Source organism: Symphalangus syndactylus, chromosome 14, assembly GCF_028878055.3.
Source record: "Symphalangus syndactylus isolate Jambi chromosome 14, NHGRI_mSymSyn1-v2.1_pri, whole genome shotgun sequence".
In the NCBI taxonomy this organism is placed as follows: Eukaryota; Metazoa; Chordata; class Mammalia; order Primates; family Hylobatidae; genus Symphalangus; species Symphalangus syndactylus.
The window spans coordinates 78225636-78249058 of record NC_072436.2 but is presented as its reverse complement, the minus strand read 5'-3'; the positions used below and the strand labels follow the sequence as shown (position 1 = coordinate 78249058).

Below are 23423 nucleotides of genomic sequence, written 5' to 3'. Positions count from 1 at the left end.
TTTCTCATAACAACAACAACAACAAAAGGGTTTTAGGCTCTTAGGGAAGGCAGGTTATGGGAAGACGACCCTGAAAAGTATGGTAAGCAAGAGTTGTTTATCAAGGTTTGTTACACAGATTGATGCCTTCTCCATTGAGAAGAGTTAAGAATCCTTCCTTTCCTGGAGGGGAAACACCTCTACAACGGGAAATTTCCTTTATACATGTAAATTTTCCTTGTGATATGAAAACTTGTTTTTAGAGCTTTTTCTGAATCTGCTCATTCTCAATGACGTTTAGCTGAAAATAATTTATATGCCAATGGGGCACATTTTGGGGTGGCATATTCTGGTACCCCTCAGGTGTCAGTATGGTTTTATGTCACTTTATGACAGGAATATGTTCTGAGAAATGCATCACGTGATTTCTTCCTTGTGTGAATATCGTAGACCTACATAAACCTAGATGGTACAGACTACTAGACACCTCAGCTGTATGGTACAGCCTCTTGTTCCTAGGCTACAAACTTGTATAGCATGTTACTGTACTGAATGCTGTAGGCAACTGTAACACGCTGGTCAGTACTTGTATATCTAAGCATACCTAAACATAGAAGAGGTACAGTAAAAATATAGTATAAAAGATTAAAATGGTACACTTGTATAGTGCACTTACCATGAATGGATCTTGCAGGACTAGAAGATGTTCTGGGTGAGTCAGTGAGTGGCGAGTGAATTTGAAGCCCTAGGACATTATGGTACACTACCGTAGGCTTTATAAATACTGTACGCTTAGGCTACACTACATTTAAAATTTTGCTTTCTTCAATTATTAACTTTAGCTTACTAGAACTTTTTACTTTTATAGATTTTTTTAGTTTTCTTTTTGATTTTTTTGTAATAATACTTAGTTTAAAACAAGTACATACAGCTGTACCATAATAGCTTGTTTTTTAGAGACGGGTCTTGCTTTGTCACTCAGGCTAGAGTGCAGTGGTGCAATCTAGTCTCACTGCAGCCTTGACATCCTGGGCTCAGGTGATCCTTATGCCTCAGCCTCCTGAGTAGGACAACAGGTGTGTGCCACTATGCCTATCTTTTTTTTTTTTTTTTTTTTTTTTTTTTTTTTTTTTGAGACAGAGTCTCGCTCTGTCGCCCGGGCTGGAGTGCAGTGGCGCAATCTCGGCTCACTGCAAGCTCCTATGCCTATCTTTTTATCTTTTTTTTTTTTTTTTTTTTGGTAGAGATGGGGCCCAAGCAATCCTCTTGCCTTGGCCTCACAAACTGTTGGGATTACAGGCATAAGCCCCTACACCCAGCCAATGTTTTCCTTATATTCTCCTATAAACTTTTTTCTAGTATTTTTTTTTTTTACTTTGTAAACATTTTTTTTTGTTGGAAATGTGGACACAAACATATTTGTCTAGGCCTACACGAGGCTAGTTCATCAAGACTTCATTAGGTGATGGGAATCTTTTAGCTCCATTATAATTTTATAGGACCACCATTGTGTATGCAGTTCACTATTGACCAAGATGTCATTATGACATGCAAGAGTGTATTTCATTTTGAATGATGGGCCAGCTACTAAAAGGTATTGATATGAGCAAGGTGGTATCTATCTTTGAACAAAAATCACTCTATGTAATGGACCATTCCATGAGTATAAGCAGAGAGATGAGTTAGGGAGATGCCAAGTGTGAGACATGGCAGTATGGAGGTAAGGGTGAAAACTAGTTGGATTCTAGACATTTTGGAGGAGGAGTCAACAGGACATGCTCATGGATTAGTCTGAGGTGGAGAAGAGTTAAGTGACTGACTGGAGCCTTTTTTTTTTTTTTTTGTAGTCTAAAGTCTTCCCCAAAGCCCCACGTCAATAGAGGGGATGGGAACAACGTGGAGGGATTTACAGGATCTCTCCCATCCTCTGAGTACCTACATTGGCCATCATAGGCTGGCTTGTGTACTTCTCCACAAACATGATTTTGTCCATAACTGGACCATGTCCTCAAGGGCCATACCTTAAGCTTTTCTGAATCCTCCACCCCTACCGACTCCCAATAGAATAAAAACAGTTGTGAGAACATAGGAAAGCATGCTATGGACTAAACCTGGGCTAAAACCCTTTCAGGTAGTGATGACAGCCTTAGAGATGAGGAAACAGACTCGGAGAGTAAAGGTACTTTCCTGATAGTAGTGACCATTTGAGACAACTTCCTGCCTACCCAACATTGTGCTGGGAATTTGGGTGGCAAATGGCTGATCCGGGTGTTACACCAGCAGCTTCTCAATTTATGTTGCTGCTGAGCAAATGATGCCTCATTGTGATCTGTCTGCTGAAGAAGTTCAGAAAATGCCACCCCAAAATATGCTTTGGTGTGCTGATTGCTTTGAACTGAGGGCATTTTGAGAGACAGTGGATGAAGGCAGAGGCTAGTTTTGAGCTCACCTTATCTGCCTAAAGACAATCCTCCAAAAGGAACTCAACTGTCATGACTTCCCCAGGAATCTCGTCAACTAAGACCCACTCATAACACAGGAGAGGAGACTGAGGTTTGACCCCGTGCCCAGACAGACTTCGTCACAGGCTGTCACCTTTTTTTCTGAGGGCCCACTCATCTTTCCCAGCATCAACTGAAGAATCACGAGGTTCGTACATATGGAAAGGAGGGTACAATGACCTGCAGGCAGGATGTGGAGCTACTAGCTGAAACTGAAAAGCAAGTGCTCTGAGGGAGAGAAGGATGAGATGGGAATTTATGCTGAAGGGCTAAATACACATATTCAACAGGTTATGGGAGGAGCTATGAATATTAATGAAGGGGAGTGAGTGTATGTGTAGTAGGCTAACATGTATGTAACATGCATTCCATGTTCGCTTGGGGGTAAAGACTTAACATTCAGTTAGACTCTACAACAAAAAGTGAAGTAAAGGACAGGAAGGCCCTCAGTGCACAGCCTCTGTAGACTGACCAGAATCACTTCACGATTGGTGGTCTCTATTAGGAAGGAATGCTGGTCAGTTGCTGTGTCAAAACAGCATAAGGGAGGGATGGCGTCAGGTGATTGGCTGAAATTGGTGAAGCGAGTCTGTCGAAAGCTGGTTTCTGTTTAACCCTTAGGGAAGAAGGCCTAATGGGGGTTGGGTGAAGGAAGGGGTAGATGACAAGGCCTATCTAACCTCCCAGCCCATCATGGCCTGGAACTCAGGTTTGTTTTTTGGTTCCCTTGGCGAGAGGGGGTCTATTCAGTCAGGTGGGGGGCTTAGGATTTTACTTCACACCAAAACTCATTTACAGTTCCCTAAGTTGCTTACATCCCCCTCCAGCCTCCCCTATGAAGAGAGTGAATATGCTTCTAGATCTCACCGGGTTTTGGGGGATATATACTTTTCTTTCATGTGATGTCCCCATGCACATAATACATTTGTATTCTTACTTTTACTGTGAATCTGTCTACTGCCAGTTTATTTCATAGACTCAGTCATCAAAGCCTCAGAGGACAGAGGGAAAGTTCTCCCTCCCCATACTATTCGCAGCAGGTGCCAGAGCTACCTTTTCAATGGCTTCAATGAAGACAACTTCCCTCTGTGAGTGACTTCAGGTGGTTGGACACCAAAATATGCCACCACAAAAATATGACTGAAAAGTTACAATTTTAAGAGAAAGTTACATTAATAAAGGAAGTCTCCACCTGTAAGAGTGTCTCCCTCTCTGTCCCAGGAGGAGAAAGATGGCTAAATCACCAGACACTTAATGGAGGAGGCATGACTTAAACCTGCAGAACCACCTTACCTTTGTCTAAGGTGCTTTTCCTGGTCTTCTGGTCTCAACAGGGTCTTTCCCCATACTCTCTTTATTTCAGAGAACTGATGGTATTTAAACCTCAAGTTTAAACTTTTTCTTTGAAATCTCATTTCTCTGGGTTATCTCCCATATAAACAGGAGATATACACATTATCAAACTTCTGTTTGTGTTTTTGCTTGTTAACCTGTCTTTGTTACAGGGAGTCCTGGTTAAGAATTATGAAGGGTAGGGCCGGGCGCGGTGGCTCACGCTTGTAATCCCAGCACTTTGGGAGGCCGAGGCGGGCGGATCACGAGGTCAGGAGATCGAGACCATAGTGAAACCCCGTCTCTACTAAAAATACAAAAAAATTAGCCGGGCGTGGTGGCGGGTGCCTGTAGCCCCAGCTACTCGGAGAGGCTGAGGCCATTCAAGGAGAATGGCGTGAACCTGGGAGGCGGAGCTTGCAGTGAGCCGAGATCCGGCCACTGCACTCCAGCCTGGGTGACAGAGCAAGACTCCGTCTCAAAAAAAAAAAAAAAAAAAAAAGGAATTATGAAGGGTAGAAAGGATTATTTTTCTTCCCCTACAAGGTCCTACCCCATTCCCCCCACTCTTTTGAGGGAGCCGGTCCTAAATGTCAGCTGAAGGGAATACCATATCCTATGAATCATTTGTTGTCTTTTTGCTCTTATTCTTTAAGCCTCCTTCTTCATACCTTCTCCTCAGCAACTTGAACGTGCTTGTTTTCTGGCCCAGGCAGAGGAAATGTATGCAAAGGGCAAAATAGAAGCTTTGCTGTTGAAAGCACTCATATAAACAGATTTTCTTCCCAGTGCCTCCACCCAGTTCTTTTCTTCCTACAGGACTCAGACTCTCTTGGACAGAAATCTTCGTCCCCATGAAATGCTGCCATGTCGTCCTGAGAGACAAGGTGGGTGAGTTCTCTATCCTGATGATGTGAAGTTGGTTTCCTCTGAACATCTGGTGCAACTGGACCACCTGGGCTGGCCCCCAAAGCCACGTTGTTATTTATGCCTGTGGCCTTAGGGCCACAGGAATCAATGATCGTGAGGCAAACCCTGACAAGATCATGTTTCAGGGCGTCTCCCCTGTGATAGAAAGAACATGACCCCATGTTCTTTCCATGCCTGTTGGAACAAGAGAGTACACGTTTCTGCAACCCAGGCTCTGGCTGTGCATGTGGTCTTGCTAGCTGAGAACAATGCTTGACACCGGAGATGAAGCACTGCAGGGGGAAGTATCATGTCTTCTGGGATCCTAGAGCAGATTCCAGGGAAAAGATCATGAAGTCCTGTATTACAAAGTCTCCCGTTCCATTTCAAAGAACCTCCTCTAAACCTGTTAAAAGCATCACTGGCCCAAAAACTGAAATGGAGAACAGACTTGGGGTCTCAGGAACTTCGGTGCCCCACATGGTTCAGCCAATTGCTCATGTTATTCAGCAAGCACGCAGCAGAGAGCATCCCGGCCACCAAGTTGCCAGAAGCAAGTGAGAAGGATCTTTTGAAAATAGCCTCTTCTTCAACCTCTGTAGAAACATCAGTCTTTGATACAAGGTGGTCAGAAAACCCAGAAAAAGGTACTTTTGCCTGGGCCTCAGGCAGCAGAGAGGTCCCTTCCAGCATTGCAAGTTCCATAACAAGCTCCATGGTGACCACCAAACTGGCAGCTTGGTCCTCACTTGTAGAATGGAGAAGGCAGGAGAACACCTCAGAAGATGGACCAGCCTCTGTGGACTCACCAGGCATGATGGCAGGTACCTATAATTCTAATTCTATTTCAATTAACCACTCAGATTTGGGCTTATGGGAAAGAATGACATCTTGGGAAAGGGAGCTGCTCTCTCTCAGCCCCTCTCAGGGAGTGGAATGCTTCCCAGAGGGTACAAGCAGCTTCCTGTACAGACGAGCATCTCGCCTGGTGACACGCCATGTTTCCCATGGGGAGAGCCTGGGGCAGGCTTGGCCACTGAGGCCTGATTGTCTCTGGAAGGCAGGTCAGATCCTATTTCTGTTACCACACGGCTTTCTCCTATCTCCAGTTCTGCTCTTCCCCCTGTGTTCCCAGCTGAGTGCTCTCTGACTGACTTGGCTTTGGTGAATTCCTACAGACATCCCAAATTCTACCATCAATGGGCTTGCTTGCTCAAGAGCCAAGCTCATCTGCAGTGAGGCAAGAGTCACCTTGGCAGATGCATCTCTGGGTGGTAAAGCGTTAATACCTCTTGCTCTCTCCCAAGGCCTTCGAGTGGCTACCTCTGAGGTGAAGTCATATCTTCTCCCTTGGATGGACTTATCCTCAGCCTTCCCTGAGCCAGGACAGACAGCTAGCCTGCCCCGTGGTGTGATCTCAGAGGGTGTCTCCTCAAAGCACCATGGGAATTTTACAGGAAGAGACTCAACACACACATCTTGGAGTCCAAATGGGCTGGCCACAGAATTGCTGGAGAACCTGGTCAGGGTGACGCTGACAATGGCCCCTCAACAAGCTCCTGTAGCCACAACTGCCCCCCAATATGTTTCCCAACCTACACTTGTGTTCCCACCCTCTGCCTACCACAGAGAACCTGGAATACTAGAGGGGGACCATGGGAATGTCTACAGTAGTTGCATGGTTGCTGTCAGGTTCACAGTTGCCTTCGGATGTCCTATCCGAGACTAGAGGGGAGGTAGATCCCTCCCTCAGCTCTTTAAGTCCAGCCATGCCCCAGGGCTTGTTCAGTCAAGGAGAGAGAGAGAGGCTGCTGGCAGCTTCTCTGCTGAACTCCTTGGGAGCTGCGATCCAAGCTTTCTGCAGACTGACGTGGAGTGCTTTCTATAGAGCTCAGTGGCTTCTCTGGCTCCCTCTTGAAGCTAGGGTGAAATGGAGCTGGCATCTAGAGGTCTAGTGAGTACTTCCTGGCCTGGGCCCAAGGAAGCTGTTCCTAGTGGGACTATAGCTGGTCCTCACTACTTCAGGTCAAGTGGGAAGCTGTTCCCAGCTACTTCATACAGCAGAGGCAGCACAGAAGGAGCAGCCTCCTTGAAGAGGGAAGATTGGGTGATGCGCTGCATCCCTTTGCTCCTGGGCTAGTTCCTGGGTTCTGGCTTTCTCACACTCTGGCACCCTCCCGTGATGTGAAGCTCCTTCAGGGCCAAAGACATGTGCTACCGCATGTGGCTGCTGCATTGGTCTTGGAGCTGTAAACTGGCTGGGCAGTGACCTCCTCTGGGGAGTCCCTTGAAGAGCATACTGACGTGGCCACTCACCCTCAAAAGGGGTTGCTCTAAAGGAAGCTAAGATCTGGAAATCCACCTACTCCCTGGAACAGGTGTGGAGAGACTTCACCTGGGATCTGCCAGGTTCCCTTCCTAGCTTTCCAGAGAACCTCCCTGGCAAAAGGACCCAGGCTGTGGGGGCTCCTGCTATTCCACTCATCTGTCCCCTGGGAAGAGGGTGAATCCTCTCTGGAGACTGTGACACCCCAGAACTACACTGGTGGGTACTGCTTTTTTTCTTATCTGTAAAAAAAGCTTAGTATTTTATTTGTCCACATCCTTCTCTGTATTTCAAACCATCTTCTCTAAACGAGCTTTACAAGTTTCATTACAGTTTCTTGAAGGTAGACTCTGATTTTATTTATCTAGTATCTTTCACCCTCTTTCATTATAGTTTTGTTTTTTTTTTTTTTTGAGGCAGTCTCGCTCTGTCACCCAGGCTGGAGTGCAGTGGCACCATTTTGGCTTACCGCAACCTCCACCTCCCGGGTTCAAGCAATTCTCCTGCCTCAGCTTCCCGAGTAACTAGAATTACAGGTACTTGCCATCACATCGGCTGATTTTTGTATTTTTAGTAGAGACGGGGTTTTGCCATGTTGACCAGGCTGATCTTGAACTCCTGACCTCAGGTGATCCAACTGCCTTGGCCTCCTAAAGTGCTGGGATTACAGGCATGAACCACTGCACCCAGCCTTGTTATAACTGTATTGGGTACATGATTCTAAGTTGAAAACTTTTTCTCTTAACATCTGCCGGAAATTATTCCACTGTCTCTTGTTTCTATTGTGGCTATAGAATCTAACTGATATTTTTTCAAGGTGATGAATCCTGTCTCTGACTTTAAGATCTTTTTGTCTTTAAAGTTTTGCAATTTCATTATGTCTGTGTCAATTCCTTTTTTTATTTTAAATTTTGCTTGAGCATATTAAGTTCTAGGTATTTGTTGGGTAGCAAACTGCCCCAAAACTTAGTGGCTTAAAGAAATAACCATTTTATTACCTCTTTTGTGGCTCAGAAATTTAAGCAAGTATCAGCTGGGCAATTCTTCCACCCCACACGAGATTGGCTGCAGTATCTTTGTGGTGTTTAGCTGAAATCTGGGCCGGTCTGGAAGGTCCAAAATAGCTTTGCTCACATGCGTTTACAACATGAACATCAGTGGGGACAGCTGGGAGGCTGGACTCAGATGTGTCCCTCTTCCTTTTACACAGTCTTGAGATTTATCTATTCAGATTTCTTACAAGGCCTGTGGCTTTCCCCAGAACAAGAGACAAAGATGGAAACTAAGGCTGGTTCTGACTTAGCCTTGGGAGTCTTATAGCATGACTTTTAGGTCCTATTTATTAAGCAAGTTGCTGAGGCCATCCCAGACACCCGGGGAGAAGGATTAGACACTACGCCGCAAGGGGTGGCGTAGGGAAGTTTTTATGGCCATCTTTAATTACTACATTGTACATCCTGGACATGTGAATTCATGTTGTTCGTCAGTTCTGGAAAACTTGTAGCCATCAGATGTTGCTCTTTCTTCCATTTTTCTGCTTTTTCTCTCTGGGACTTCAGTTAGATATCTAAGACTTTCTTATCTGAGCCTTCAAATCTCTTCTTTCATGTTTTTATCTCCTTGTCTTTGTGCTAAATTATGGGTGAGTTTGTTGGTTCATGAGTTTTTCTTTTCTGACATTTTACCACAAAATTTCAAACGTATGGCTAAGTTGAAAGACCTTTACAATGAACAACCAATATCTACTACCTACATTCTACCATTAATATTTTACTATACTTACTTCGTATCTATATATTCATCTTATTTTTGATGTATTTCAAGTAAATTGCTGACATCAGTATCCATTGGGCTTTATTTTAATTTTGCATTTCTAGAAGTTCATTTATTTTCTAATCTGCCTATTCCTAGTGTTTTTTATTTTGATTATATTCTTTATTTCTTTAAACATTTCCCACATAACCATCTTCTTTATCTTAAAATTCTGGTAAGTCCTCAGATATAAATTATTTTTTGTTTTTTGCTAAAAATGCTTTGCTTTTGATCTTAATCTATACTACACTGTCTGTTTGGGAGATATAAAGGAAGAGAGCGAGAGAGAGGGAGGCAACTTGGTGGTTTCTGAGATCACAGTCGTCAAGGTTGTAAAATGGCATCATTATCATCAGTCCTCACACTGTCTACTAGCTATTTAAATGAGAATAGAAGTAAAGTTAGAAATTCAGTTTCTCAGTTGCACTAGTCACAGTTCATGTTCTCAGTAGCCACATGTGTCTAGTGGCTACTGTACTGAGCAGGGCAGATTAGAGTAACTTCCATCATTTATATACACAGCATGACTATATTTAAATAAAAGTGTAGTTCCGAAAAACAGGCAGCAGCTGGATTTGTTTCATGGGATGCAGTTTGCAGATCCCAGCTCTAGGCCTAAACTGTCATGCTTTCCTTTGAAGAGGACTTGCTTTTGCTTGTGGCTTGGTGAGCACCAACCTAGAAGCACACCAGCCCTCCAGGGCTCTCTTCAGGGCAAGAGTCCCAGACTTGTGTCCTTATTTTCCTGCTGTCCCAGGGCTTAGTGTCTGCAAGTACTCTCAGGGCAACGGGGCTGTTAGCAAGTTCTTGCTGTTCTAATCCCATCATGGTTTTCTCTGGAGGGTAAGGTGGGGAGAGGGTCCATAGAGACCTCTTATTTGCAAATAAAATATTTTGGGTACCAGAGGTAGATGTCCTCTTACATTATTTTCCTTCTCACCTCTGGTTAAACTTGGCAATTATGACTTCTGCAGGGGAATTGAATAAAACTTTCAGTCTCTTTAGGAAGTTAAAGCTGTGGGCAGCTTTCTTCATGGTGTTCCGATTCAGCACTGTATTTGCTGTCTGGGGATTCCTTCATGGAGTGTTGAGATCTGTAATCACTGGAGGGCAGAGAAGAGATCATACAGAGCCTAGATGTGGGCCTTGCCTGTTCTGTCCAAGCTGCCGATGCCAGGATTAGTAGCACTGAAAGCCAAGGTGAGAGGCTTCAGAGAACTCAGATGGGGAAGGGTTAAGAAGGATGGCAAATGATAGATGGATGAGGGGGTCTCTATTGACCCACACGCCACCCTCTGAGAGCTCTGCATCAGGATGGCAGAAGGCCCCTTAAGAGCCTGTTGGGGACCTTGCCATGTGTTCCAAGTGTCATTCATTTTCCTGCTTGCTGATAAGCCATGAGTTGGATTAGCCTGCTCCTCTTATCACCTTCCCAGGTCTGGGTCGGTGAAGGAAATGAGATCTTGGCCCCTGAGATGTCTGTCCCTGTGTTCTAGAGCAGAGGCTGGAGATGCTGTAAGATCACTTCCCATCCAGCAAGCACTTGAAGGTGCTTGTTGGCAAGTGGGAGACAAGAGCCGGTCCCTGCCATCAAGAAGTGGAGGGTTAGAGACAAACCAATGACAGCCAAATGCAGCATGACTAATGCCATGCGTGACAACAGTCAGGATACAAGTATTTTCAGGGTACTGAGGGCAATCAGAGAAGGGAGGAATTATGGGGAAGTAGAAGAGAAGCTTCTAGGGCTGGTGACATAAGCTGAGAGCCTTCTGAGAAGCCAGTAGCTCTGTTCCATAAGTGTAACTTAAGGCGAGTCTTATGCTAACTTGGGGTTGAATAGGTGGCATTTATAGTGCCCTTCTATGACTCAACTGAGTCTTGTACTAACCTGGTTCCTTCATCTTTCTCCTGTCTCTTCCATCCTTTACCCACAGAGGTTGAGACAAAACCTCAGGGTAGTGTATATTCCAATCAGAAGGTGCCGTGTGCTTTTGAAGGATCCATTAGAGGAGCTCTCGCTGCCACAGAAGCTATCCAGCCACCTGCCAAATAGCTGGTACAACTGGGTCATCTGGGATGGGCCGAGAAACATATTGTCATTTATATCCAAGGGTTTGGTGGCCATGAGGACTGTGCCGAGAGCTCATCTTCCATGGGGTTTCCCCGACTGTGGAGAGGAAGGTCTCACATGCATGTGGACACTTGGGAAGTCAGGTGTTTGCTGCAGGGCCACTGGCTGGCAACGTGGTGCTGCTTTCCATGAGACTGACCTCAAGACCCACCAGCGCTGCATTCTGAGGCCAGTACTATGCTTTTGCTGAGCCCAAGAGGGAATCCCCCATGAGCTTTGCTATAAGCAGCTTCTCTCTGTTCTGGCCCCAGAGTTTCCATTAGGAACCATCTCAGATCCAAGTGTCACCCATGTGGGAAACAGGGGCAGAGGCTGGGGGGCCCTCTCAAATGGGAAATGAGGAAGCCTCAGAGGATAGAGGGGAGGCCCCCAGCATATGATCCCTCTCTTCCTTCTACCCACTGGAAAAGAAGATCCTTTGTTAATGGATGAAACCTTAGTAGCCCCAAGGCTGCAGCTAAGCAAGACATGGGATGGAGTACAAGGTCTAACAAAAACCATGCTCGCTACTGCTTTCCCCAGACTGAAGGCTAAACCCATGCAGGATGGCTTGGTGAACCCCATCTGCTGCCAGCCCCTTCAGAATGGCCCTCCGTGTCCTCTCTGCTCTTTACACATAAACAGGAGAGAGTGCTGGGGTCCAGAGTTGCCCTTGAAGAGAGATATGGAAAAGTGGCTCAGACATGGGAAGGGGTGACCAAAAGATAAAGCCTGGACTCCTCACCTGCCCCCTGGGAGATCAGTTCTCTCCAAGAGGAGCCCCTGGATTTGGAAAGTGCTCAGGAAGGCAGGATTGAGCACCAAACTGCCCAGAACCCTCCACCTGCTGGCAGCAGCTAGGCCAAACTCTTGGGTTTGAAGAGTGAGAGTGCTGAGCACCAGGCTGCTCTCTGGCTTTGGAGCCGGCCCACTGGGCCACAGATAATCCCTCAGCAGGTACTGTTGGAGACCATAACCTTGGCCCAGCACCAGAGCTCCAGGAAGACCAGGACATGAGACATAAATCCATGGTGCTTCATCTCCCTGCTGGGGCACTGAAGATCACGATCATTCATCTCAACCTCAGGTCTCAACCTCAGGTATGGGCAATGGCCAGTGGGAAGGCCTGGACACAAGGAGCTGGCATTCTGTTAAGCATGAATGTGGAAAGGTTACCCAAGTGCATAAGGCTGTTCTTGTGTGCTATAAAGAAATACATGTCTGGGCACAGTGGCTCACACCTGTAATCCCAGCACTTTGGGAGGCCAAGGCAGGAGGATCACTCGAGCCTAGGAGTTTGAAACCAGCCTGGGCAACATGGTGAAACCCTGTTTCCACAAATAATATTAAAAATTAGCCAGGTGTGGTGGCACATGCCTGCAGTCCCAGCTACTAGGGAGGCTGAGGTGGGAGAATTGCTTGAGGCCAGGAGGCTGAGGCTGCAATGAGCCAAGACTGCACCACTGCACTCCAGTCTAGGTGACAGAGTGACGCCCTGTCTCAAAAAATAAAAAACAAAAAAATCACTGAGACTCAGTAATTGATAAAGAAAAGAGGTTTAATTGGCTGGCTTGCTGTTCTGCAGGCTTTACAGGAAGTATGGTGTTGGCATCTATCTGCTCAGTGTCTAGGGAGACCTTGGGAAGCTTTTACTCATGGCAGAAGGTGAAGGGGGGGCAGGCACATCAGATAATAAAGGCAGGAGTGAGAGAGAATTGGGGGTGGGGGAGAGGTGCCACACACTTAAACGACCAGATCTCAAGCGAATTAACTCACTATCTCAAGGATGGCACTAAGGGGATGGTGCCAAACCATTCATGAGAAACCTGCCCCCACGATCCGATCGCCTCCCACCAGGCCCCACCTGCAACACTGGGGATTTACATTTCAACACGACATTTGGGCAGGGACGGAGATCAAAGCCATATCACCAAGTGCTGATACCTCAAATTGTTTTCAGTGCTGTCTTGCATTGTGGCAGGCCTAGGAGAATTCAGACTGAAGTTTGTCCTTGTCTTCCCTTCATCAAAACTTGTCTTGTGACCCTCACTATGTCTAACTTCCCAGATCACCTAAGTGCTGTTAGTAGCTGTTCTCTTGTCCAATTCTTTTCATCCTTCAGGTCTCTGCTCAGATGCCATCAACAGTTACTGCCACATCATCCTCTTTCATTCTTTCAGAGCACTTACTGCTCTTAGCGACTTTTTTTTTTTTTTTTTTTTTTTTTTTTTTTTTTTTTTTTGGAGAAAGGGTCTCCCTCTGTCATCCAGGTTGGAGTGCAGTGGTGTGATCATGGTTCACTTCAGCTTGACATCCTGGGCTCAAGTGATCTTCCCACCTCAGCCTCCCAAGTAGCTGGGACAACAGGTGCATGCCACCACACCTGACTAATTTTTGTATTTTTAGTAGAGATGGGGTTTCACCACATTGCCCAGGCTGGTCTTGAACTCCTGTGCTCAATCCATCCACTTTGGTTTCCTGAAGTGCTAGCATTATGGGTGTGAGCCACTGTGCCCAGCCGTTAGTGACTTTTTTATTGCCTGTTTCTCTCAGCAGAATGCAAGTGTCATGAGGACAGGTTCCTTGCCATCTGACTTTTCTCTGTTGTACCCTCAGGAACCAGCAAGGGACTTGGCACATAGCATATAGCTGTTGAATGAATGTTACCTCTTCTTCTAGTATCTTCCTATGAGGCACTTCAGGAAATACAGCTCAACTAAATACTTGCTTATGACTTTAGTCTTCATGGAATCCTGGTGGGGGAGGGCTTTGAGTGAGAAGGGTCTTAAAGAATGCTCTAGAGGTATTTTCTCAGTTCTAAAGGCTTTGTTTCTCTATTTGCATCAGTGGAGCTCCAATGGGGTAATGACTGGCAGATATTCCCTCCCAAATGCCATACAGGAAATTGGGTAGGTTTCTCCCTGTCTTTTGACTGCTGTACCCCCACTCTGCCAAAATACTGGGTTTTAGAATCCTGTGAGGATTAAGCTAAACCTTTTCCCCCAGTACTCATGTTCTGAAGTCGGTAGGTTAAGGGGGCTGGTGGAGCCCATGAAGCTGATTCTGTTCCAGATGAGTAAATGCATATCCTGGGCCCCCCTTGAGTTTTGGGGAGAGGTGGGAGTTCCTGCACCGACACAACCATTGAAAAGAAGCCTGGCAAGCCCGGCCATTGTGATCTGGGCATTCTGTATCTGCTGGACGCTTGGTAGGGAGTCACTTTCCCATGCCGTGCAGAGCAAAAAACACAATGGTACCAACTTAGTAACTTTCTAAATAAGTCACCACTATTTGTTTCTGGCCATGCCTCATATGGGAACAATGACTGCACTTCCACACTTCAGCTTCTGCCGGGAGTTTCTCATTCCTGGGGCCACAGGCTGGAACGAACCAGTTTCGCTCAGCTGAAAGCTGTTCCCAGGGAAAACTTGAACTTGATCACAGGGCTACTCAAAAGCTTAGTTTATCTGGAGTGTATCTTTCTCCCTCCCTTCTTTAATCACCCTTCCCAGCTCTGAGTTCCCAAACTCACATGTTAGGCAGCAGTGGCTCGTGAAGATGGGAATAGCCCCTGTCCTTACTACAGCTTTTAGAAACATGGTTGTCTAGGAGCTTATGAGTGAGATGAAGTCTTCTTGCTGGTTTATCAGATAATGGTCGAGCTTCTGTAATCCTAAATATTTTCATTTCAAATAAAGTTGTTAAGCCCAATCAGAAAAAAGAGGGAGGAAAATGTGCTGGGTAAGTGTAAGCTCTTAAGAGATACTGGGAACTGTGGAAGGATCTAGGGGGGATTCCCATTTCTGGAGTTCGTATATTTATTTTAGAGACAGGGTCTCATTCTGTCACTCAGGCTGGAGTGCAGTGGCTTAATCACGGCTCACTGCGGTCTCAAACTCCTGGGCTCAAGTGATCCTTCCACCTCAGCTTCCCAAGTAGCTGGGGCTACAGGCCCACACCGCCATGGCTGGCTGATAAAAAAAAAAAAAAAATTACAGAGATGAGGTCTCCCTATGTTACCCCGGGTGGTCTCAAACTCCTGGCCTCAAATGATCCTCCTGCTTCGGCCTCCTAAAGTACTGGGGTTACAGGCATGAGCCACTGTACCTGGCCACTTTTATGGAGTTTAATGATGGAGTTGTGTCAGAATGTGCTAAGTTATGCTGTGGTTTCAAGAGCAACTCAGTCTTCTCACTTAGGCCACAGTCCATGTGTGCAGCAGGTGGGCTCTGCTCATTGCAGTCCTCTGGGCACCAGCCTGACAGTTATTGGTTACCTGGCCTGAGGGGAAGCATGCTGGGGGTCTTTGCGCTGGCAGTGAAGTGCTCTGGACAGAAATGATAGTCACTGACTGGAAGTGATCTCACAACCACGCTCAAACACGAGAGTTGTGAAGGACAATTTTCTTATGTCTATAGGGGAAAGAGCTGGAAGTACTTGAACAGTTTCAGAATCAGCAACAGGAGTTGACTGTGTTGGCCTTTAGGGCTTCAGTTCAAACCGAAGTCAGACTTTTAATCATTTAGTGGGCTTGAAGGTCACAAAAGCAGGGTTTTGTAGCCTTGTTCTTCTGTTCCAGCCGAGAGAAATTGTCTGGGTTTATTTTAGAAAAAGCTCATTTTAGCCACTGTAGTATCAAGAGGCAGCTTTGGAGGATGGATGGTAATTTGAGATTAGGAGCTGGGATCTGGTATGGTAGGCTTGGCTGTTTCAGAATTACTTAGAGAATACAACCTGGGGTTGCAGTAATAGGAGTAGAAACAGCAGGTCAAGGGAGGGGTAAGTACCCCTTTATTTTGGCATAGTCATATCCTACCTGATATAACTCTGTTCCAAGTACCATACTTGGAAGGTAGCTTTGTCAAGCTGGAACCCAAGGAGGGTTACCAGGGGAGTTGGGAGTCTTGGGAGTTGGAAGGGATTACTCGGTAGCTGCTCTAAGGATTTGAAGAGGTGTCAGAAGTGTTTTCCTTACTGGTAAGGAATTTACCTCTTTGTAGTGAGATGAATTGGACTGCATTGTAGGTGGTATACTCACTACTTTTAAGTGACCAAAGAAGCTGGAGAAGGGATTTGACCCTTCCAAGCATAGAGAAACAGTGGTTGCCATGGGTGATTCCTAAGGTCCCATCCACCTCTGTCATCATATTTCTATGATTCTGTTTTTTTTCTCAGAAATAAACCTTTCCTCATAGGGAAGAGAGTGAATGCCAGTAGAGACCTCACTATATAAAGACACGGCTGCTCACAAATGTTCCACTGCAAATCCCTCTGGAATCTTGAAATTGGTAGTAGGATCTCCATTTTACAGGTGAGGTGACCGAGGTTGAGAATGAAGGAAGCCAGGCACTCATGCAGTCTTATAAGGTATTATGGTTAAAAGTGGAGTCTGGAGGCACGTACAGGCTCTGCAGCTTTCTAGCTATGTGACTTTGGGTAACGTCTCTGCAAAATGGAAATGATAGCACCTCATAGGGTCGTGAAGATTAACCAGTTTATAGGCAGCATATTGAACATCAGTACCTTGGCACAGAATGTGAGCTAAATATGCTTCATGTGTTTACTACTACAATCATTATCAATGTCTGAACTAAGCTTGAGGTACTATAGGCAAGCAAAAGTGACTTCTCTTTCCCTTTCTCCTGTCACCCAATGTAGATGCAACAACATTTTCCTCACTTCCTGGAAATGGCTCTGTTCTAGCATTTTGACATTATCCAGGAGGTAAGATTTCTTAACTGGAGAATACCAGATATATTCCCAATCTGTTGATCACATTTAGAGACCTGAATTCCCTAAACTTACCTTAAACTGATGGCAGAAAACAGGTGGGTACTCAGGATGCAAAGTATGATCTTTGACTAGTCATGTCAGGAAATGGACAAAATCAAACTTTTTTGATCCAGATTTCAAACTGTATACTCTCCCAACTTTACAAATGCACAAATTTAATATGTTTTTAGTCATTTTTAGTGTACTATGTCTAAGGTTTTGTATTTCTCAGGCTTAATCTGAATAACAACGTTACCCAGGGGCCAGTGTCCCCAAATCCATTCCTAAGTCCAGCATAAACTTAAACATAAAGCACGCTCTCATCTTGCACTGAGGTCAGCTTGAGAGTAAAAATCCCAGTGGGGCATGTGACACTGAAGCACTGTTGGGACGCTTTGTTGATGGGGCTTTTCCTTTTCTCCCTGTCTTCCACAGATGCCTTAGTGATGGGGATGGTTAAGTCAGAGCACCTCAAAGAGTCTGAGTGTTGAATCTTCCAAAGTGTTCAAATCTGTGATAAGGGAAATTAAGCACAAGGTAAGTTGAGGGTTGGACTGTGTGCTGTTGGACTCTTGTTCTTGTGACAAGGTCAGCAGTCCCTTGTGGGCATGTCAGTTCCTGCCCCTGCACAGGCATGTGTATACACACTCACGTGCACACACACATTCCTGGCTTTTGCTTTTTTCCCGGGTGGGAAACTGTTCTTTACACCTTGATTTGCTGATCTGTCTTGTAGCAGGGATCCAGGAACATTACTGAGGGGCAACGGGACTTGGGGTGGGGGTAACAGACTAGGATTGAGGTGATTAGATTCTAGTCTCAGATGAGTCCCTAATAGGGTTTTGGACAAAATCTCCATTCTGAATTTGTTTTCTTAGCTCTATAAAGTCCACATGTAAGGTTTTTTGTTTGTTGGTTTTTTTTTTTTTTTTTTTGGGGTGGAGTTTCACTCTTGTTACCCAGGCTGGAGTGCAATGGCGCGATCTTGGCTCACCCCAACCTCCGCCTCCTAGGTTCAAGCAATTCTCCTGCCTCAGCCTCCCGAGTAGCTGGGATTACTGGTATGCGCCACCACAGCTGGCTAATTTTGTATTTTTAGTAGAGACGGGGTTTCTCCATATTGGTCAGGCTGGTTTTGAACTCCCGATGTCAGGTGATCACCTGCCTTGGCCTCCCAAAGTGCTGGGATTATGGGCATGAGCCACCGTGCCCGGCCCACATGTAAGTTTAACAAGGTTTTAGTTCTAAAGTTTCTAACTCACTGAGACCTAACTGATGAGGAACACTATTACTGCCATTATCACCAGCACCAGCATCATTACCCTTTCTCTGAACTGGTGGTTGACCTGTTTTGGGGAAGTGGTTGTGAAGATTAAATGAGTTAATATGACAAGTTTCAAACAATGCATAGGCATGGCATATAATACAATCTATGAAGTGTTAGTGGTGATGAGAAAACATTGCTTACAGGGTTGTGAATTGTGATATGCCTCTTGGAAAACAAGGCAACAGATATATTAAGAGCCCAAAACAAATGGTTCTCAGACCAGAGATCCCACTTGTAGAAATCCCAGAAATATACAACTTTGGAAAACTTATACCAACATATTCATCACAGGATTATTATATAAATTTTAAAAACAAGTGGCTAAAAAGAGCAAATAAATTAGACTATCTACTTGACTGACTCCTTTGTAGCCACTAAAAGACTAATAGCAATGCAAAAAAAAAAAAAGATACCAGCCTGCATGCCTTTGACATAACTACAATGACGTAGTTATGTAGTAGTATACAATGATGAACACTGTAACATGATATAGATCCTGGAGTATGTGGGTTTTGGCATTATGGTCTTCCTTTTTCTTTCATAACTAACAAGGAGGTCTGCAACAGATTACACAGGTAGTCAAATACAACCAAAAGTGGGAACAGAAGACAATAAGGTTCTCTACTTTTTGTCAAGACCTGACTTGACTTTAACGATCAGTAACTAAGTGTCCACTCAGCAGCTCTTTCCTGGAATTAGTTGCCTTTAACTTTGGTTCTTAAAGTCTGTTCAGAAGAATACACTCCTAACAGAGATAAGCAACAGTGGTCTACATGATGCCAGGGTTCATTGGGTCTTCTTTGGCAACACTCCACAGTATTCTCAATCCGAAGGCAGCCTCCACAATCAGTTGGTAGGAATGTGTTTTCTCTTGGCTAGTTCTAATAACAAACAAAGGTAGTCTTATACCATCATAGTCTCTACTCTTGCTTGCAGATCTTTGGAAAAACAACAACAACAACAACAACAACAACAAACTGCTATTCACTCCAAAATGATGAAGGCAAGCTAACTGGAATGGAAAAGTAAGTGTTCTCGAGGTTTAGTAGTTTTATTCAAGATGTGTTGGGCCAGGTGTGGTGGCTCACACCTGTAATCCCAGCACTTTGGGAGGCTGAGGTGAGAGGACCACTTGAGCCCAGGAGTTTCCTAGGCAATATGAAGAAACCCTGTATCTACTAAGAATACATGTACACAAACGTTAGCTGGGCATGGTGGCGTGTACCTGTAGTCCCAGCTCCTTGGGAGGCCGAGGTGGGAGAATTGCTTGAACCCGGGAGGCAGAGGCTGCAGTGAGCCAAGATCATTCTACTGCACTTTAGCCCAAGTGATGGGAGTGAGACCCTGTCTCAAAAGTGTTAATTTCGTTATTCCATTTGGGGGAGAAAATATATAGTTCTATAGTTCAAATACCTGAAATAAAGGGAAAATACCCATAAAGTGTTAAAACTAGAGTGCCAAACAAGATCTTGATCAGTTTTCCCTTCCTTTATAGTAAATGGGAGAAGAGCCTGGTACAACACAATGAACTGTGGCCAGGGTCACTAATGTCTTGAAGAGTATGATTAAAAATCTTCTCCCTGACTGGGCATGGTGGCTCGCTCCTGTAATCCCAGCACTTTGGGAGGCTGAGACAGGAGGATCTCCTGAGAACAGGAGTTCAAGACCAGCCTGGGCAACATAGAGAGATTGCCTCTAAAAAAATACAAAAAAGTTAGCCAAGCGTGGTGGCACATGCCTTTAGTCTCAGTTACTCAGGAGGCTGAGGCAGGAGAGGATCACTTGAGCCCAGGAGTTCAAGGCTGCAGTGAGCTATGATTGTGCCACTGCACTCCAGCCTGGATGACAGAGAGAGACACTGTCTCTTAAAAAACAAACAAAAACACTCCTGTGCTAAACCTGCATGCGAAAAGTCAGCTTTTTTTTCTACAGAGATGAACTAAGAAATTACTTGATGGAAAAGAATCCTGAATTTAAATAAGCTAAATTAATGAATGCAATAGTCTACAATATAGTTTCATAACTTTACTGTCTAATCTCAGAGTCTTTAAAAATAATGTAACATTTCTCTACCAAGTGGTGTTTAGATTGTTTTCTTCTCCTCCCTTTCAAAACATTCCTAGAAAAGACGCTTGTTTTCTTCTCCTCCCTTCCAAAACTTTCCCAGAAAAGACGCTCTGAATGTCACGTATGCTTCCTGGCTACACTCAAGGTCTCAAGGAATGGATGTGCCTGATCCCCTGTCTTACCAGATAAGGGCCCTCACTGAGGATGCTCTAGGAACCCACAAGGTGGAGAAGAGGTGCCCCTTTCTTGAAGGTATGGATAGGTCTCTTGGCTGCTGGTGACCAATGGCATGTGCCACACTTGGATTAGGCATGATTCAGTCAGGATCAAGTTGAACTAGGCAAAGTCCCCGAATGCTAGGCCGTGTCATTTCCCATGGAGAGCAGACCCTTTCTCAGTCTACATCATGGGAATGTTATGCTTGTCCCCCAACCTGAGGAAGAATTGGCTATTAATTCATCCATGTATGCAATATATTGTATTGCATTTTACTATGGGTTAGGCATTGTTTGGGACACTGGGGATTCAACAGCAAACCTAAAAGGCAAATCCCTTCCCTCGTGTATTTCACAGTCTAATCAGGAGATAGACTGGATAAACTATAGGGTATCTGAGTTGATGTGTTCTATGAATAACAATCAGATAAAGGGGATAAATAGGGTTTTGTGTATGCACATGTATGTGATAAGTCTTTAAAAGGTGGTGAAGGAAGGCCTCCATGAGAAGATGATGAGGGACAGCCATGTAGCCCTCGAGGGAAGAGGCTTCTGGATGGTGCTGAGGCCCTGCAGCAGGGTTGTGTGTGGTGTGTTCAAGGAACAGGTGGAGGCCAGCAACCGAGGGGAAAAGCAGCAGAGGAGCCTTTGGGACACCTGGGAGACTGTCCAGAACAGCCTATTTCTTCTGTCTTTAGATGTGAATGAGTGTGAGACAGGTCTAAAGCTCTGTGGTGGTCCTCGCTGCCAAGAGGACTGAAGTCCATGCCCCCATGCAGCCTGGCATGCTGTGTGTGCATGCTCCCTGCCCAGGTATCGGTTGCCCAGGCACCCTGCCACTGGCTGTGTTTATCAGCTGCTGGGATCTCCTGGAAACCCTGTACCCTGAGCAGGTCAGGGTGGAGCTCTTATTCTGATGCCTTTGGCCACAAATACCAAAGAAAACATTTTCTGAAGGATATGGACAAAGTCCAGGAACTGCTCTAGAACTTGGAACATGTTGTAAGGTCATTTACTATGAGAATGTTCATTGTACTGATTTTTCTTTTGCAACTTTGCCTTTGGAATACTTCCATAAGATGCTATTCCTGACTCTGATCAAAGCAGACGTGAGTAGGAATTAACTTGAGCATCCAGTTGTTTCCCCAAGGCTCCTTCATGACCCTTGCTTTTGTCTTGCTTTTTTTCTTCTTATCAAAGACTATATTGGGCAGGGACTTGCACCGGAAAATCGATGTGAGCTCCTTGTGAGCAGGTCCAGCATAGAGCAGTTGGTAATGAATTAACAGATGCCCTTAGCCTTGTTAAGGACTTACTGTTGGTGATGGTAATTCATTTGGTACAGTTACCTCAGAAATAATGTAACCTGCCTGTGCTGCCACAGGCAGATCAATAGACATGATTTTTATTTCCCATCTTGCTAACTTGCTGTGTGACCTTGGTGCTCAGATCTTGCATATCCCTGTGAAACAAAGGATTAGACTAGATGTCGAAGGCTTTGTTTAGATCTTTGAATGTTAGATGCTGAAATCCCAGCAAAGATGCCATTTAGCACAATCTTTTTCCACTGAACTCTAAGGGAAGGTAGGTAATCTTGCAATGCTATTTGCAAGATTTTTTCTTGAGGTGGGGGTTTCTTAGTTCATGTATGTCAAGAGAAGATTGAGTTTGGCATAAAATAGAAGCTAGTATATAGTAATTCAATTTCTTATGGCTAGAAATCTACATGTAACTGACTATTTAAAATATTTCCATGTTTTTTTTCTTCCCCTGCCCTCCCAAGTGTCCAGATAAGACACTTGACAAGAGTTAAGTTGGAACAGGGTCTGTGAGGCAGTCATCTGGAGGTTGCAGTCATCTAGCTTCTGTGGATTTTGCTCTAAAGGTAGTTTCTAGTTCTTTGCATCCATATAAGCTATCTGATGGTAGAATATATTCTGAAATACAACTGGCCTTGTGCTTCTCTGGGTACATGGTCTCAAATGTAACAGAATCTTTTTAAAAATAAACACTTTTTGATATGCATAAAATGAAAAATATTTAATTATCAGCTCTCAGGCAATTTAGATTCAGCATCACAAACGGATGTTAGGCGTTTCCCAAAGTTAACTCTGTGTGCATGCATAGGGTTCTTGAGGGAGCTGTAGAGCAAAAATAGGTGGCGAGCGCTTATATTACCAGGTTCATTTGTTCCAAGTCTGGCTTTGGCTTTTAATCAAATATTAGCATTTGTTTATTTTCTCAAAAAATAATTACCTATGATGTGCCTGACAATATGCTAGGGATAGGTATAAGAGCATAAATCTCTGAAGGTGCTTTTGAGAGCCCATTAGGAAGGGGAATATAAGCTTGTTACTTAGTTCCCTTTAAAAAAAATTCCTTTGTGTTTCAGGAGTTGGATTATCCTTTAACTACCTGGGCCTGCTGATTGGAGTTGCTGTGCTTACTGTAATCTTGCATGTTAGTTATTGGTCTTGTGTGACTCGTGACTAGAACATACGTGAAGAAGGCAAATTCTATGGGTCAGAACACAACATCACTGGAGTGCCCAGCTACAGCACCTACTTTTGTCCTGAGGAATTTCTTTTTTTTTTTTTTTTTTTCTCTGAGACAGAGTCTTGCTCTGTTGCCCAGGCTGGAGTCCTGTGGCACGATCTCAGCTCACTGCAAACTCCATCTCCCGGGTTCAAGTGATTCTCCTGCCTCAGCCTTCTGAGTAGCTGGGACTACAGGTGCACACCACCACACCTGGCTAATTTTTGTATTTTTAGTAGAGATGGGGTTTCGCCACGTTGGCCAGGCTGGTCTGGAACTCCTGACGTCAGGTGATCCACCTGCCTGGGCCTCCTAAAGTGCTGGGATTCCAGGCATGAGTCAGTATGCCCGGCTGACTTGAGGAACTTCTGTAAGCTCCCTCCCTTCACCTTCTGCCAACCTAAGCTGCATGCCAAGGTTCCAGATGGTGCTCAGGGCAAGAAGGTTCATCAGAGCTGGGAACCACAGGTGTGGAGGGAGCAATCAGAGGCCTGTTGCCTCCCTGATGCCTGTCTATAAAGCAGGGTGGGAGACAGGA

At 45.0% G+C, this 23423-nt stretch overlaps 1 long non-coding RNA gene across 1 annotated transcript; it reads left to right on the top strand.

Annotated features, from left to right (window-relative positions):
* Positions 1 to 16625: 16625 nt before the first annotated feature.
* LOC129462369 (uncharacterized) lies at positions 16626 to 22849 on the top strand. The gene is made up of 5 exons (XR_008650832.2): positions 16626 to 16693; positions 17177 to 17278; positions 19005 to 19093; positions 20236 to 20387; positions 22743 to 22849. It is a non-coding gene; the product is annotated as an uncharacterized lncRNA (long non-coding RNA).
* The last annotated feature ends 574 nt before the right edge of the window (positions 22850 to 23423 follow it).